We start from the raw sequence: 15,116 nt of genomic DNA on the forward strand, positions 1-15,116 counted from the left end.
TTTCAACTCTTCCTTGAACTTTTCATTTTCTTCTTTGCACAACAGAACTTCTTGTTTGAGTGTGTTGACCTTATTTTTCAACTCTTCCTTCAACTTTCCATTTTCTTCTTTGCACAAAAGAAGTTCTTGTTCATTTGTGTTGACCTTCTCCCTTAACTCTTCCTTGAACTTTTCATTTTCTTCTTTGCACAACGAAAGTTCTTGTTCGAGTGTGTTCACCTTCTTTTTCAACTCTTCCTTCAACTTTCCACTTTCTTCTTTAGAGAAAAAAAGTTCTTGTTCATGTGAGTTAACCTTCTCCCTCAACTCTTCCTTAAACTTTTCATTTTATTCTTTGCACAACAGAAGGTCTTGTTAGAGTGTGTTGACCTTCTTTTTCATCTTTTCCTTCAACTTTTCATTTTCTTCTTTGCTCAAAAGAAGTTCTTGTTCAAGTGTGTTGACCTTCTCCATCAACTCTTCCTTCAATTGTTCATTTTGTTCTTTGCACAACAGAAGGTCTTGTTCGAGTGTGTTGACCTTCTCCCCCAAAATTTGGTTCTCCAGTCTTATTGACATGGCCTCATCATCTTTTTCAGTCGTAGGTTGTACAATCATTTCTTGATTTCAGTGGATATGTTCTGCAACAATGTTATTTCCTCATCTATTATAGCTTCGGCATCAACAATTACCTGATAAAGTTCAGCATCAACAATTAGTGTTTGAAATTTGGACAATGAACAATCAATGTTCATACTCTTATTGGACTATGAACATTCAGTGTTCATGCCTATTTGGGGTTATGAACACTGATTGTTCATAGCCAATGGAGTATGAACAATGATTGTTCATAGCCAGTTTAGTGGTGTGAACAATATTTGTTCATAACTACTTTTGGATATTAATAATACTAATACTATAGTATATTTATACCCTAATACTATAGTGTGTATTTATACACTTCATAAAGGTTAAAATCTACCTGATCAGAGGGTACAACGTCACTGGATAAGTGCTGCAGCAATGTTACTTCCTTATCTGTTATAGCTTCGGCATCAACAATTACTTGATAAAGTTCAACATAAACAATTAGTGTTTGAAATTTGGACCATGAACAATCAATGTTCATACTTTTATTGGACTATGAACATTCAGTGTTCATGCCTATTTGGGGGTATGAATACTGATTGTTCATAGCCAATGGAGTATGAACAATGATTGTTCATAGACGGTTTAGTGGTATGAACAATATTTGTTCAGAACTACTTTTGGATATTAATAATACTAATACTGTAGTATATTTATACATTAATACTATAGTGTGTATTTATACACTTCATATAGGTTGAAATCTACCTGATCAGAGGGTACAACATCATTGGATATGTTCTGCAGCAATGCCATTTCCTCATTTGTTATAGCTTCGGCATCAACAATTACCTGATAAAGTTCAGCATCAACAATTAGTGTTTGAAATTTGGATGATGAACAATCAATGTTCATACTCTTATTGGACTATGAACATTCAGTGTACATGCCTATTTGGGGTTATGAACACTGATTGTTCATAGCCAATGGAGTATGAACAATGATTGTTCATAGCCAGTTTAGTGGTATGAACAATATTTGTTCATAACTACTTTTGGATATTAATAATACTAATACTATAATATATTTATACACTAATACTATAGTGTGTATTTATACACTTCATATAGGTTGAAATCTACCTAATCAGAGGGTACAACGTCACTGAATATGTTCTGCAGTAATGTTCTTTCCTCATTTGTTATAGCTTCGGCATCAACAATTACCTGATAAAGTTCAGCATCAACAATTAATGTTTGAAATTTGGACAATGAACAATCAATGTTCATACTCTTATTGGATTATGAACATTCAGTGTTCATCCGTGAGCGTAGCGAACTCTTGATGTCGGTTTCAGAAGCCCCCCTAAAATCCTCTCCGTTGGTGTCTGTCTGTACCCCTCTCTCTATTAGTCTCTCTCTCTTCTCCGCCCTTCATCTCCCCCCCCCCTCCCTTTAATAGTACTATTAAAATAAGGTGTTTGATCTTTGTAGATATTTTTCTCATTATATGTAGGTGTCTAGTTTTGTTTCTGGGACGGTCCTATTAAAGTCTGCTAGGGACTTCAAGAATTCCATCAGCCCAATCACGTGAACAGAAGTCTTACTAATCCTGAAGTATCTGCATAGATGAAAGTATGAAACATTTAAATCCATTTCCTTAACAAAGAAGACCACCAAGATCGGTCCAACACGGATTAAAATAAGAGCCCATTCGACAGGAAGCTTTTGAAAATGCAGTGCACCAAGTTAAATGGGGAATGGCGATGAATACAAAGGTTAATCAAGCATCCCTATTCCATCACCCGAAAGGTTACCCACATAGGTCTTCCGGACTTCCCCAAAACCCATATGCATGGCTGGTAGGCAAGGAAAAAGTCATGACAAACCTGCATAGGTCAGTTATCAGTAGAGGATATCACTTGCTAATATTAAACAGGAACTTTGTTATGGCAGTCGGACCACTAGCGTACATGATGTCACTTTCTATTAAGTTATCTAACGTCTTTGATGTGTCTATGTTGAAAACGTTCTTTAGAGAGGACGCTCGCCATCACCACATCGACCTTAGTGAGATTGAACTTCAGGATGACACAACGTACGAAGAACATCCCTATTATATAATGGACAAGAAGATTCAAAATCTTAGATTGAAGAACATTCACTTGGTCAAGGTGCAATAGAGTCACCACGATGAGAATGAAGCTTCATGGGAATGTGAAGACGAGATACGGGAGAAGTATCCCTACCTTTTTAATTAAGGTATGATAGAATTAGGAGGTCGCATTAATTCTTTTTTTTATATAACAACCCTTTTATTTTTTTATATTATATATAATAATATATATATATATATTAATTGTTCGGTTTGAAAAGTTAATTAGTTGTATTTATTTTGCCTTGTTTTATGCTTGTCTAAGTATATAATTTGTTCGTAACTTTTTATTTAAGTAAGAATGATGATTTAATTGTATTGGTTGGATTTATGGCCATAGAACAAATATTTTGTGTATTTTACTTTTAACACATGTCCATATATGTACATACATATGACCCTAAAAGTTTTGAGCCATCTAGAAATGATTTGGGGGGAACCATTTTTTTTGGGGGGTAAATAACAAAAGTGAGGTTACAACTTATAATCTCTTATTCTAAGTAAACCTTAAGATTTTAAGAGAAGCTAGGGCAAAAGCTTTTGGGAGAAAAAGAGGAGGAGATCACTGTCTACATTGATTTTCATGCTTAAAGGCAAGTTTACCCTCACACTTAGGTGCTTGGTACTTAGATCTTTCTTTTGCACAAACAATTTATGAATTATCATAATCTAAAAGTTTTTATTTTATTTCACTTTGATATATTATATTAAAATCATGTTAATGCTTAAATGGATTGTGATGACTCAAGAAACATGTTAGATTTTCACTCTCTGCTTGTACAGGCTTTTGGAAATTTCAGAGAAAGAATCTTCCATATTACTCTTGATAAGAAATCAGGATCTATGTGTCTGTATTTCTTAGAATTTGGATTTGACTGATTTGGAGTTGTATTTAATTTCATATGAATTGTTTCCAATGACTGCGCAGACCAGAAACCATTTTTCTGACATTCCCTAAACTTGAGGTTTAGTCAGGTATTACAATGACTTAGGTACTTAATTAGATAAAAGTTCCTTGATACTAAATCTAGATATATGTGTTTGAATTTCACAGGATTTGGATTTGACTGATTTGGAGTTGTATTTAATTTCATATGAATTGTTTCCTATGACTGCACAGACCGAAACCGTTTTTCTGACATTCCCGAAACTTGAGGTTTAGTCAGGTATTACAATGACTTAGGTACTTAATTAGATAAACGTTCCTTGATAATAAATCTATATCTATGTGTTTTAATTTCACAGGATTTGGATTTGACTGATTTGGAGCTGTATTTAATTTCATATGAATTGTTTCCTATAACTGCGCAGACCAGAAACCGTTTTTCTGACACTCCCAAAACTTGAGGTTTAGTCAGGTATTACAATGACTTAGGTACTTAATTAGATAAAATTTACTTGAGACTAAATCTATATCTATTTGTTTGAATTTCACAGGATTTGGATTTGACTGATTTGGAGTTGTATTCAAATTTATATGAATTGTTTCCCAAGACTGCGCAGACCAGAAACTGTTTTTCTGACGTTGCTGAAATTTGATCATGTCATTTTATTTTATTTTTATTTTTTTACATGTTATGACACTCGATTGTGTTTGTAGCTAGTGGACTTTCAATATCTACATGTGATGTTTTGTTTTATATAGGTTCATGTTTATTTTCACGTTTAGCTTTGTTAAAGTTAATGCGTGTGCTATATGTATGTGGTTGATTTCTGACAAAAGGATCCCGCCATAGTCGATGTCAATAAGTACTACTGGACGTTGTTTATAGTTGTTGCAGGTTCTTGGACTCAGCCTCGTTAAGGTTGATACACGTGTGAGAGTTGGGGACCTACTCTACTCAAAGGACTCCTAACCTTTGATTAGATGTACGTATCGGGGAGTCATATGTTCTTCTTTTGTCTTTTTGGAAAGGGCTTCTTTATGAGGTTCCATGAGTTGTAAATATTTTTTTTGAGAAGAATATATACTAAACCCTTTGATCATCAATTATGAGATTAAATGTTTTGCAAATATTTATCTTATTTGTTAGTTATTTTATGCTAAGTTTGATATTTAACAAATTAATGCTCCTTAAATTTATATTAGGGGTGGCCAACCTATTATAAATTTATGGGGTATTACAGTTGGTACCCATATGCAAGGTTGGTAGCCAAGGAAAAAGTCATGAAAAACCTGCATAGGTCAGTCATCAGTAGATGATGGATATCACTTGCTAATATTAAAAAGGAACTTTGTTATGGCAGTCGTTTTCTTTTTATCTTCCAAAAAAAGTTCTTCTCAGTTTTATTCTCTGCTCCATAAGCCGGCTTTTTTTTAATCTTCCTATGAAAGTTCTTCTCGGTGTTATTCTCTGCTCCATAAGCTGATATTTTTAGTGATAAAAAGTTACCATCAATTGGAAATACGTGAACTTGGTTCCTTCTTTAGTTATTGGAAATAACTTTCATAGTCTGCTTGTCAGTTTCGGTGTTATAAGAAACCAGATACCTGTCATCACATAGTAGTATGATCTCTCCGTTCGTTCGAATTATCATAGGTGAAATCGTGTAACATGACTGCAATATTTGTTCTTTAAGTATAGTAAAATGCTTAGCCCAAGACTCCTTTACTTTATAATTTTTCATCAATCATATGTCAACAACTTGTTCAGAAGAGTAGTTTGCCAAGAGATCAAATTTGTGGACATACATGAAAAATCTGTCCCGTGGGCAATAGAATATAATTGGTCCACCTAAACACTTAGTCCACATCAGGCTTGTGGTCCACTTTACTTAAAATTGGAAAAAAAAAGAAATCTTTATCTAATAATACAGGTTGTTGTGGGGCCCACAGGGCCTCCATCCAACAGCTCTAATCTTTGCTCACAAGTTGTCACTTAGCAGATCCAAGTGTTTTAAGGGTTTGTGCAATTTTGTTAAACTAAATTAGTACCATGGGATCTATCCAAAAATCAGCCAAAAGTCAACAATTGTGGCTGGGCTTATAAACTGTTGGGCCTCCAAATTTGACATGTTACTGCATAATTGGTTGGCCCACTTGATGCTATTGGGCTTAGGGATAATGACCAATTGGGCTAGGCTTAATTGGGTTTTGGCAAGCCGAAGGCGCGACGAGTTGTTTGACATGGTACTGCACAATTGGCTAGCCCAATTGATGCTATTGGGGTTATGGATAATGGCCAATTGGGCTAGCCTTGATTAGGTTTTGGGCTTTTGGTGTGCCGAAGACGCAACAAGTTGTTTCGTGCCAAAGGCGCGCGTATCTGTGCCTTACAACACCAACAAATACTATCTACTATCTAATAAAATAGAACTATATGGGGCCCAAAGGGCCCTATCCAATGGTTGTTATTCATTTTCACCAAAATATGACATGGCAGAATCTTGGTGTTTGAAGAGGAGTGCATCCAGTTTGCTATCCCATTCAACATCCAATTTACTTTTTGATGGGACAACACATTGATGAGCTATTTGGCTATATGAATGAGTCAGAGGTGCTGGGTTACAGTGTCGTACGGCACGGGCACACCCTAGTAACCTAATAAAAAGGAATGGTGTTGGCCCGCAGGACCTCCATCTTGCGGCTTATATATTGTTTCTCAAGTTGTGACATGGCCTTTTAACGTGAGCTAAAGTAGTGTGCTGTATCTTTACGCTGCAAATGGTTACATTGTATCTATTTTCTATAATTTACGATAAAGAGAGAAATTTCCTTCATTCTCCACCGAGATTAGATCTGCCGCCTCTCTCTCTTTCTTTATCAGGTATGATTCACTCTAATGGCTACTTTCTCCTACTTTTATTTTTCTTTTCTTTTTCACTAACTTGCTAAGGTTGGTGAGGTATGTCATTTGCGTCCTATTTTATTTAGAGGCACCATTAAGTCTGACGAGGTATACAAAATCTTTTCAAAATATATTTCTCCTTCCCACTCCCTCTCCCTCTCCCTCCTTCCTTCTCAACCAAACCCAACTCTCTCTCTCCCCACCACAAACCCATCTCTCCCTCTCTCTTCTCCACCTTCGCTCACGCCCCCACTGTTTGCAGTTAGCTAGCGTAATATGGTAATGTGTTTTATTTCAGAGTTCATCTACCTTTGGAGGATTTGGTTTGAAAATATTGAGAGTGAAGATGAACGGAATTCTTCTTCATCAAGTTCCACTGCTGCCAACAAAAAGTTAATGAATATGAACAATGAAGATAGAATCAGTGGCTTAAACGAACCACTTATTCATCACATCCTCTCTTTGATGGACATGAAAAAAGTTCTCCGAACAAGCCTTCTTTCCAAAATATGGGCAAACATATGGCAATCAGTCTGAACTCTTAAGCTTCATGAAGATTCCTGGACGACTCGACGTAATCACTACTAAAAAAAAGGGTTTTTATCTCGGTTCTAAAATTGGCCTTATCTCAGTTCAAGTGATAAGCGAGATAATATGTCCCATAAACGAGATAATATATCCCATAACTTAGTTACTACCTCTGAGTATAAATCTGTTATCTCACATCATACTTAACCGAGATAATACATATAGATTTTATGATGGGTAGTGTGGAACTGATATAATAGGAAATTTGCGTAATCTCAGTTGTACTAAAAAACTAATGTAATAAGTTAGTTTTTAGCTACAAACAAATATATATTACCTCGATTATTATTGGCTGGGATAATAAAACGTAGATTTTATCGCGCTAGAGTATAACCGTTGTAATTTTCGATTTGATTATCTCACTTCATCCAAGATAATTCTACTATTCTAGTTTCCCTTAAATCTCGATACTGATATCTCGGTGAAATAGAGAAAAAAACAAAAAGAGGACACTCGCGCACAAAATATTATCTCATCTCTTGGAACTGTTGCACGAAAGACAATTATACACACTTCCTAAAAAAGAGTATTGCATTCACGCTCCAACTATTACGGTTGCTCTTCTACTTCACTTTTTTTCTTAGCTCTTCCAACTATTATGCTTAGGGTTTCGGTAATTTCCTTCTTCTTTTCTACCGCTTTTGTGTTTATGGTTCTATCAAATTTAGTTCTTCAATTGTTTCGTAGGGTTCTGATTTTTTGCTTTTTAATTGGATATCACCTCCTTAACCTGTGATAAGCACCAAAAACTGTAATATTAAACCACGAGAGACATAGAATTTTGGTCGATTATGTGTTTAATAATCATGTAATAATTATATTTTCGTACTTTTGCAGGTTTCCGCATTTGAAATAAATATAATGATAAAACGTGCATCGAAGTACGGGAATACTAGAATATTTGAAGTTTCCCACTAAACCGTAGTGAAGCCTAACAGAGCCTGACTAGAGCCGAAGTTTCCAAAAGAACAGAACCAGTGTAGAATGGGGTACACATATAAAGAAGAAGCAAACTTCTGAAGCTCAAATCGGATAAATCAGGGTGCCAATGTTGGCTAGTGAACTGCCAGAGCGACCAGGGTGACAAACTCTATGCAAAGACAGAAAGTTATAAAAATGTCAAAATCGGCGCCACCACTGGACATACTAAGTGGACCCACTCTGCGGGCCCAGAAGTCATGACGAGTCAGCATAGGCAAGTGGCAAGTGATGGTTTTAATTTGGTGCCACCTCGCAATATAGAAGACACGTACCAATTCAAACCAGGAGGTCTGAATTGAAATTAGCTAAAGGACGAAACCTTAATAAGGTAAAAGACAAAATTAAAACGGATAAAAAAAAACTTTGATTCTCAAAGTTTTGAATGTTTCAATTAGCATAAGGCCAAAACTCAATTAAATCATTCACGGGTAGCCTTCATATACCAGCCTATATATATGAGGGGGTGGCCTTCATATATTTTCCTTCAGCATTTTATGCTCTAGCTTCCACTTAGCAGTAGTTAGTTTTAATTCAGCACTTACATTCTGTCATTTACTTTCCAGCAGCTTAAATATTGTAAGTCATTTTACCCTTAATAACAGTCATTTCTTTTCTAGTTTAATTCCAGTCCTGCATTTATTTACTTAATGTCTACAACAAGTTTTATTATTCCTTCAATGACCATGAGCTAATCCCCCTCGGGAAGGTTATCTTTGCTTTCGTGTGAGAATCGGATTGACTTCGTTAATATTCTAGAATCACTACTTAGGAATTAGGCATAGATTAGACATCCGATCCCAAAAAAATGATCGAGCGCACAAATTGGAGATGCCGATGCTCCGCAGTCTTCTTGGCGCGACCAAAAATGTCTGCGACGACTCTATGGTGTTAGACGACTCTCCAATTTGTCCGGCTGATGTGGAATCGAGCGGGGAGCTGAAATGATATTCTGAGAGATGAAATATTAGTTCAACTCCTTATGCTAGTGTGATACGGCTCAGAGATGTGGGCATGCGCTAGGGATCAATACTCGACGTCGTCTCCGAACACAAGACGAATTAGAGATGTAGTCATGTGATAATATAAACTGTTAAAAAATGATTCTTGCATGAGTATGATTAACTCTCTCCCTGTTTCTCTATTTTTGTTTACCTACATATAATCGCCGTAGTAATTTACATTATTTGCATTACCGTTAATTTAATTAAAACCAACTAAAAAACCTAAAATCCTACTCACCAAAAGTTATAAAGAGTGTTTTATAAAAAGGTTCACAACTGGAATTACAACTTTTGGTGAGTAGGATTTTAGGTTTTTTAGTTGGTTTTAATTAAATTAACAGGAATGCAAATAATGTAAATTACTACGGCAATTATATGTAGGTAAACAAAAATATAGAAACAGAGAGAGAGTTAATCATACTCATGCAAGAATCATTTTTTAACAGTTTATATTACCACATCACTACATCTCTAATTCATCTCATGTTCGGAGACGACGTCGAGTATTGATCCTTAGCGCATGCCCACATCTCTGAGCCACATCACACTAGCATAAGGAGTTGAACTAATATTTCATCTCTGGAATATCATTTCAGCTCCTGGCTCGATTCCACATCAGCTGGACAAATTGGATTGCTGTCTGACACCATATAGTCACGCGCGAGACATTTTGAGTTGTGCCCGAGATTGTTTTAGAGCATCAGCATTCCAAATTTGTACAGTCTCAGTCATTTTGGGACCGGATGTCTAATCTATGCCTAATTCCTAAGTAGCGATTCTAGAATATTAACGAGTCAATCCGATTTCACACGAAGCAAAGATAACCTTCGAGGGGGCGATTAGCTCATGGTCATTGAAGGAATAATAAAACTTGCTGTAGACATTAAGTAAATAAATGCAGGACAGGAATTAAACTAGAAAAGAAATGATCAATATTACGGTAAAATGACTTACAAAGATTTAAGGCCGGAAAGTAAATGACTAAATGTAAGTCTGAATTAAAACTAACTATCGCTAAGCTTTGAAGCTAGAGCATAAAATTTGAAGGAAAAATAATGAAGGCTACCCCCTCATATATATAGGCGGAAGACCCTTCACGTGAAATCCCAACATTTAATCAGGTTTGTTTGTTGGCTAATTGAAACGTTCAAAACTTTGATTCAGTTTTGTTTTTCCTGTTTTAAATTTTGTCTTTTAGCTTTATAAGGTTTTGTCTTTATATGTTTTAGTTTCGTCTTTTAGCCCAATTAAATTCAAACATTGAATTAGTACGTGTCTTTCTGATTGCAAGGTGGCACAAATTTGTGACCATTACTTACCACCTGTCTATGCTAACTCGTCATGCCTTCTGGGCCCGCAGAGTCGGTCTACTTAGTATGTCCAGGGGCGGCGCCGATTTTGGCGTTTTTACAACTTTCTGTCTTTGCGTAGAGTTTGTCGCCCTGGTTGCTCTGGCAGTTCACTAGCCAACGTCGGCACCCCGATTTATCAGATTTGAGCTTTGGTAGTTTGCTGCTTCTTTATATGTGGACCCGTTCTACACTGATTTTGTTCTTTTGGAAACTTTGGCTCTAGTCAGGCTCTGTTGGGCTTCACTGGGGTTGAGTGGGAAATTTCAAATATTCCAAAGTATTCCCGTACTTCGATGCATGTTTTATCATTATATTCATTTTAAATGCGGAAACCTGCAAAAGTACGAAAATATAATTATTACAGTTTTTGGTGCTTATCGACCAAAATGCTATGTCTCTCGGGGTTTAATATTACAGTTTTTGGTGCTTATCACACCACCCCTAAACAGCATTTTGCTTGTCCTCAAGCAAAAAGGAGACATTAAAATGATAAGTGGTCAAAAATGTGTTGTCCTAAGCTAAATCTCATTTCGCAGAGTGCGGTTGCATTGACCGTATGCAACAAGGCCTTGAACCACTAGGAATTCCCTAGTAGACGAGTTATAGCCTCGTGAGAGTTTTCCAGAGAATATACTCACAAACTTCGTTTATACTACAACGACTCAGTAACAATGGCTTGTTTCCTTAATTAATCTCAGGTATCTAGACATCTCACTAGTAGGGGAAACAAGGATTTTATTCTTTCGAAATTCAAGTTAATATACATACAATAATCGAAACATCTACGTATGAGCATGCATGCAGTGATCTAATAATAAAATGTACGAAAGGTGTTTGTTTTCGTGATCCTTTGGATAGCATCCTTAAGTAGGTTCTCACAGGTATGTGTCGAAACACAATTTCTCTCTTATTTTTCCACTCAAGCTTTGCTATCTCCAGTGGGCAGTGGGCACACGTTTCCTCACATACTCAATGATAGTCAGAGGAGCCGAGGTTGAGAAGTCAGAACTACTACTTATTATCACACTATCCTACTCCTAATTGAGCTAGAGGTTTTTATTAGGTGTTATGGGGCTTAGGTGGTAGTGTAGAAGAAAATGAAATGGAAAATTCAAAAATGATAAGTATGAGAGAATAAGGTATTCGATATATTTATACTAGAGAATCCTTATTTTCTTTCCTGCTTCTAACATGGGTTTCCATACTTGGATTTTTCAAGCTTTTGTATTCCCTTTTGATTTGATTTTTTTTGGGGGGGGGGGAATTCTAACCTTGATATTTCTTTTGATTTTTGGAAACATATTTCTATTTTTTTTTCTTTTTCTTTTTTCTTAAAACAGTAACTGATTTTGATTTGTGACAAGGTTTTTCTCTTCATTTTTCTGCACTTCATCCTATTTATCATACTCATCATCTAGGTAGGCTTATTTATTTGTGGTTAATAGATGGGTAATGATTTTTTTGGTGAAGTAGAAAGGATTAATGAAAGGTTCAGTGGAGCGATTAGCAGTAAATTTTTTTTACAGGTGTGAATTTTTGGCTATATCGATCCAAAGAAGGCCTAAATTCTCACCTAGGATTTAGGTAGTGATCAAATAAGTAGACGTGTGAACTTCTCTATTCAGAAGAACTACTCCTCTGTGTCATTACTCATATATCACACATTTTGAGGCTTTTGGTTAGATTCTTACAGGATATGAAAACTAAGTTGTCTAACCGTGGGTTCCAGAAACTTACTGCTGTGTACATTTAATGATAGACAGTGCATGAATGCTCATGAAAAGATGTAAAAACTATTGCATACGTATTAAATTAAGTTTCTAAGAACAAGTCCTAATTCTGATGCTAGGGTGAGATTTTTAAATATTTTTCATCATAGAAAGGGAAACGAGAATTTGTCACTAAATACATTTATTTAGACATTAAGTAAACTATATACAACTATGCATGCCTAATTTTTGCAAAAGGTTCTCACCACCCCCAAACAAATGGACAATCGTGTCCTCAAAGTGTTAAGAGGAAGAAAGAGTATACCTGAGAGGCTTTGAGCAAAAATATAGCTGACATCTTCCACAGAAATTTATTGTAACACACTATATATTGTACATCATAAAAGTAGAAGCACACTGTTAGAGTAGCACACTGTTAGGTTATTTATTTATTTCACATCAAAACGTAAAACGAATATGTACATGCATCAACTCACATTGCCCCAACCTTGAACTGGGGGATAGTCCATCCTTGCCTCATCCATGTAGAAATGCCATTCCTTTGTATCTCGCCAATCTATCATAGCTTTCCAGACTTCGCTCCTCTTCCTCTTTTTTGCATTGTCTAGATGAGCTATCATTTTATCATCATTAGGGAAAGAACAAACTTTCTTTAGATACCTTGCAGGGCGTCGCCATGTCCCAAATCGCAAAGAATGAATTATCTTGTTTGTTGGACACATTGAGTCGACCTTTACCCAGTCCTGAAAGGTGGCCGCAAACTGTGGGAAGTACGTCGTCACTATCCGGCATGTTATAACTGGCAGGGTGATATAGTGCTGCCGAAAAGACCGAGCCTTCTTAAGATTCTCAATTACTAGGTCTGTAATGTCAAAGGCAGTATGTTGCTGGGCCAATGCATGGAATGTCTTACACGCTGACTTTGATGCAGTGGAAAAATGCCAATCCCCCATGATGTTTAGAAGAATAAATAACATGGCAGTTCTAACATTCATGGTCATACTGGCTAGTGGAATAGTGAAGTCTGGCCATCGACCAGCTTCGGAACGTTCTCTAACGTGGGCAATGCCATCGCTATACTGGGCAGCAAAATCTTCCCTAGAATAGTCATTAAAGTCATTCTCTATCATGTATTGAATGGGGAGGTCTGGCTGAAGAGGAGGAAGGTCTAGGGGCCATACCAATGATTGGCTCGTAAAAGAGTGTCGGGTGTTACCAATACGGAGTGTAAAACCATTCAATGGGAAACCCCGGACAGTTGGTAGATCTTCCATGTGATCATAAAATAAGTTGCCAAACCTGGGGAGTATGTCTGCTCCGGGTGTAGAATAAGAGAGTTCCAACCAACTTGAGTGATGTAGTCTCTGAAAAGATGTCCATATGTAGGAGAATTTAGCAACGAATGGAAAGATTGTTCTGGAATCATCTTTGGAGCTTCCATTGTAGAAGATGTGGGGAAAAAAACGTGACCTGTTTAGACAAGGAAAAAAAAATATTAGAGTATGATGAGAATAATTAAGTAAAAACAAATTACCATAGGAAAATTAAAAACTAAAAAGAAAATGACAAATAATATAAAATTGCAAAATTTAAATGGTTTCATTGGTTCAAGTAACGATGACGATCCTTTTGTGGGAGGGATCCATTTATAAGATTTTCTATGTCGTCAATCCGTGCAACAGCCTGTTGCAACATTTCGCTTTCTGTCAGAAAACGGTCAAAAAACGGTCATGAAAACGTTTTCTTAAACGGTCAGAAAACGGTCATGAAACGCACAAAAAACGGTCAGAAAACGGTCAGAAAATGGCAAAGTTCTTTCTATATATAAGTTCAACACTTCCTCCACATTCACTCATTTCATATTCTTCCCTCTACACTTCTTATTCTAAAAAATCGTTTTTAGTCCGCTCCAAATTTCAAGCTTTATGGATGCACTAGAAAAGTTTGAGCAGCGGCAAATTAAATATGCTAATCAAGTCTTCATGCTTGTTTGTTTCATTATAGTAATGTTGTTAATGTGGCATATAGTTCTATCTAATATTTAGGTTTGTATTTCAATTCCCGTATCATTATGTTGTGTTTCCATACCGTTGTACGTTCTTTCATCTTATTGTGATAGTATATCTACATTTTCCTTGTCCTTAATCTTACGCTATATAAAAAAAAAAAGGCACTCCTTGTCACATGCCCCATTCTTCTCATCCACACTAAATCCACTTTTGCACATATCTTAAAAGATACATGTGGTCTAACTACCCTGTGACACCTCGATCCATATCTTTTACAATTTCGGATTGGTGCCTATTTATAACAAGGATAGACACCTCAAAAATCTAACTTCCCTTTTTCCAAAAATATTTTTCTTCACAACTCCATCTTTAATGGCCCTCACTCGAAGTTTCGTGCCCGAGCAAAATTTTATGGAAAATTTCCAAAATGGTCTTTTTCATCCCTTTTTTGACATAGAAATATCACGTCGAGGATATATGGCACCCTCTTTTACATCATAAGCAAGCATTTTATTCCATAGAATTGGTCTTGTTGTTCTATAAAAGCGGTTATTTCCAAAACGGGCAATTCTTTGTCCGTGCTAACGAATGCGAGCGAGAATTGACTATGGAAATCATCTCTGAGGTACTTCAAATTCCTATTACAAACCAAGGAGTACACCTTCAGGATTCACCTTTCGACAATATTAGGCATCTGATGTTTGCAACTATCTTTCACAGCGAATACAACCGGAAGAACCGTATTGTTTATCAGCGATCTTTGCAAAAGAACCAATTATCTGTGATCCAATGGGTAGCTCATAATGTGCTCGGCATGTCTAAAACTTCTGAAATAACCAAACCCCTACTCCATCTACTCTGGGTCTTACAGAGTAACTACAATGATTTTTGCATTATTAAATTTCTCTTGAACGCGATCGCACGTGCCAGGAAAAAGGCAGCTCCT

Source organism: Coptis chinensis, chromosome 5 (genome assembly GCF_015680905.1).
Source record: "Coptis chinensis isolate HL-2020 chromosome 5, ASM1568090v1, whole genome shotgun sequence".
In the NCBI taxonomy this organism is placed as follows: Eukaryota; Viridiplantae; Streptophyta; class Magnoliopsida; order Ranunculales; family Ranunculaceae; genus Coptis; species Coptis chinensis.